Genomic DNA, 3814 nt, shown 5'->3' with positions numbered 1-3814 from the left:
GTTGTGTCCAGTTAATGATAATTAAAAGATTATAAAGAATAAAGAAAATAACCGGGGTAATTGATATGCATGGTTGTTGACGTGAAATAGAAACAATGAGTTTAGAAAAAGATGTTTTGTAATTTCAAGAAAATGAAAGAGCAATTTTGTGAGTGAATTCACGGAGTCCATGAAAAAATGGATAAAAACACCTGTACGAAAATTCCTGAATTATTTAATGAAGTTAATGGAAACAAATGGAGTTTTTATTTAAGTCCATCCAGACATTGTAAATATGTTATAAAAAATAAAAAATACAATTCAACTTTTTGCGAATGATTTTTTATCAAAAAAATTGATTTTTATTGGTTTTTAAAATAACCCCCAAAACTGTAATACTTAGGCAAAACCAAGTAAAAAAATAATATTATGTAAAAAATGTTTTTGTTTTATTATTGCAAACTGATAAAAAGTAATAATTTGTTGTTAGAACGATTTTAATTAGAGTACCTGATACAACGTTGTTATTTTCTCAAACGTTGTTTATTCAAGAATCTTCTAATTTTCATAGACTCATAAATATAGCATAAACTCAAAAAAATCACGCTACAAGAAACATTTTTTTGTTATTGAGGGATGTTTTTGTTATTGAGGGATGTTTTTGTTATTTGTAATTTCCATTTTAAAACAACTTAAAATTCAAATTCAACTAAATTCGAGATCTTTTGTTTTCCAAATGGAAACAGGTCGTTTCGTCAAAACACCGGCAAAAGAACGATCTGAAGAAGAGAGAGGAGCAGTTTCGAGTACTAACTAGAAAGAGAAAATGGCAGAATCAAAATTGAGTCGGTGTATTTGGGGTCACTGAATGTGGAAAATGGTAACCGAGTTAGCACAGAAGAGAGAGGTGAACAGAGGGGAACGAGTTGACTGTATTAAACTTGTTCTTTGCAATGAGTATGATAAGTAAGAAAAGAAAGGTGAAAATACAAACCAATGTCTGGGTTTAAGTGTTTGAAACCCCTTTTACAGCTCCTTAAAAACCCACCAATATAAAAACAAATAGATTTTTATCATTATTTGATCTCTTGAAATTTAACAGAATAATATGTTGGACTTGTTTATTTTTTGTTTGTTTTCATTTCCGATAAAAAGGAATTATTTGTTTTAATAAAAAAACAAATAATCCCAGAGATGCTCTTTGTTTCTTTATCCCAATTTCTAAAAGTTCTCTCTCGACACCAGAGCAGAAACAATAAAATACAAAGGGGATGTTGTCTCTATGCAGACAGTCACTAACACGCCAAGCCTTGCCCATTATTTATCCACTGCCAAAGGAACTGTTTCTATTCCATGTTTTGATGTAACAATGACACGTTGGTCAAATTTATCGGCCCATTCCTGGAATCCCGATTCATCACAGTTAAAGATAAAAGGCGTCAGGATTCCAGTCGCATTGGATTTCAATATTTCGAAGTACATCCTAATCTATGATTCTTGAACATTGGAACGAGGCGTTTCCATGGTCTTTCCTTGAACAGTCTGAACAAGTTCTTTTTCGACAAAGTTATACAAGTCCCTTACACTGATGTGGACTCTTTATTACTCGCCGACTATAAACACCATCAACTATGTGTAAGTCACAGGTAGTCTCAATTCTTGACCTTCTTTGATGTAATTGACGATGGCATCTTTTTCGTTTACAGAAAAGACACATTTTCGCCCTGAATTGCCCGGCCTTTCTTCGATCCTCTTCATCTGCCTCGACTAGACATAAAAAGGTATGAATGCTGTCACACTTTCCAACAATTTGACATTCTTAATACCACACTTGGCTCGCATGCATTCCATAAATCTAAACATCTGAGTTCCCCAATTTTTCGACTCTTTGTTTCTTTCGAGTTTCTAGAATCTCAGGATGTTGTTTATGATTTCATCAAATTTGTCTTCAAACCCAGCTTCCAAAATATAGCTGTAAAGACCATCGCAGTCAAATTCATCGTCGGTGATTCTGTCAACAATATGCTTGTTGTTGAATTCCACGCCGATTTCCACCATTTCCACCGATGATTCAAAGAAACCGTCTTCAGCGTTTACTTTTCGTTGATAGGGATTAATGTCTTTCCTGGTCAAGTCTTCTATAACTTCTTTATTGTTGGCGACAGCCAAATATTCGACAGGAGATTCTACAGTTCCCATTGGTACCTAGACACGAGGTATTCTGTTGATTATCACTTCTCCTGGAATTGAAATGTTGTCATGTCCCAAAATCGACATAAGCTATTGGACCCCAGCTCTTGGTACAGACGAAGTTCTGATGTATTGTAAGCACTGTACTATATGTTCATTGATGTTCATCACCTTCTTCGTGTTCTTAGTCATCATTTTTAGTTCTTCAAAGATGTTCACATGAGAGTTATATTCAAATTGAAAGGTTCAGATTGATGTCTTGATGTCGGTGATTGAATAGTTGAGCAAGTTGTTGTAATTATAAATGACACAATTAATGTTTGTTCTCAACTTCTTGTGCATGGTGAGAAGATCTTTGTGAAAAACTTTGATATTTTTAACAATATCATTGCCATCTTGCTGGGAACAAAGAGCACCAAAGACATTTACCCGTCTCATATTAAAAACAAATCGTCTCGAAAAGGCATGCGGAGGAAGCATTTTCTTTTTGATGTTTTCTTTTTTGTGTTTTTGGTTGGAAAATGGGTTTTGTTCACCTCTTCCTTTCATTTTTTGAGTTTATTTTTCTTCAAAATTGTGATTATTTTTTCCCAAAAATGGGTTATTTGCGTTATTATTTCTTGCTTTTGTGTAAAAGGACATTTGAAAGGCTGTGAAATTATTTTGTTTATGAAAGAAGAGATTTGTTTACAAAAAAATGGTAAACAATAACAAAATTGCCGATACTCCATTTTTTATTCTAACCTTCTTCAAATAAGACCGAAAAAAAAGGTTTGAGTAAATAACAACATTGTATCAGGTACTCTATTTTGTTATTATTTTATTAAAATAAATATTTTTACTGTTAAATTTCAAAAATAGAATATAATTGATTTAATGTACAATATTTTACTAAAAAAATCATTGAATAAATAAAAAACGGAAATTAAAATTATATAAAGTCGGTTTTTTAATTAACAATGGAAAAATTAACTATATATTTAGTTTTTTAATTATAATAAATAGCTTTTTTTCTTTTTTTTCGAAATAATAATTTTTTTGTTTTATTTTTAAATTTTTTGACTTTTTAACCATACTATTCATTCAAAAAAGGAAAGCAAGAAATGTGGAATTTGTAATTCCTTCTCTTGCCAATTTCCGAGTAATACCAACACAGCCGGCAGACCATTTAATATAGTTAACCAAATAAGTGTCATAGTTATAAGGCGATTAATAGGTCATACCAATTGATTCGAAAAGCAAAGAAAAAGATTGACAACCAGCGTTTCTTTGAGAATGTCAAATGGTAAAAATTAATAAGAAAATTACTATGTATTTATGGTTTTTAATTAGTAATGAACGATACTAAATATTATAATATAAAAAAACTGATATAGTAAATTTCCTTGTTGTATTTTTGGAATATCGTTAATTAGAAATCAGACTTTACTTGAGGTTTAGTTAACACTGCTACACAAGGGGGAGTGAGGGGCTTGACGATACTGAGGTACTTGATTTATTATTTAATAGTTTTCTTTTATTAACTTTTTTAAGTACAAATTTTTATGAAATTTGTAATGTTTAAAAATAAGTAAACAAATTTTTTAGTTTGAATTTTGTTGAGTCCCTTCAACCACTATATTAATTTTTGCAAATCTGTTTTTAT

Source organism: Entamoeba invadens, assembly GCF_000330505.1.
Source record: "Entamoeba invadens IP1 unplaced genomic scaffold scaff_1105074726033, whole genome shotgun sequence".
Lineage (NCBI taxonomy): Eukaryota > Evosea > Mastigamoebida > Endamoebidae > Entamoeba > Entamoeba invadens.
The sequence above is the reverse complement of the archived record's forward strand: the minus strand, read 5'-3'. Positions refer to the sequence as shown.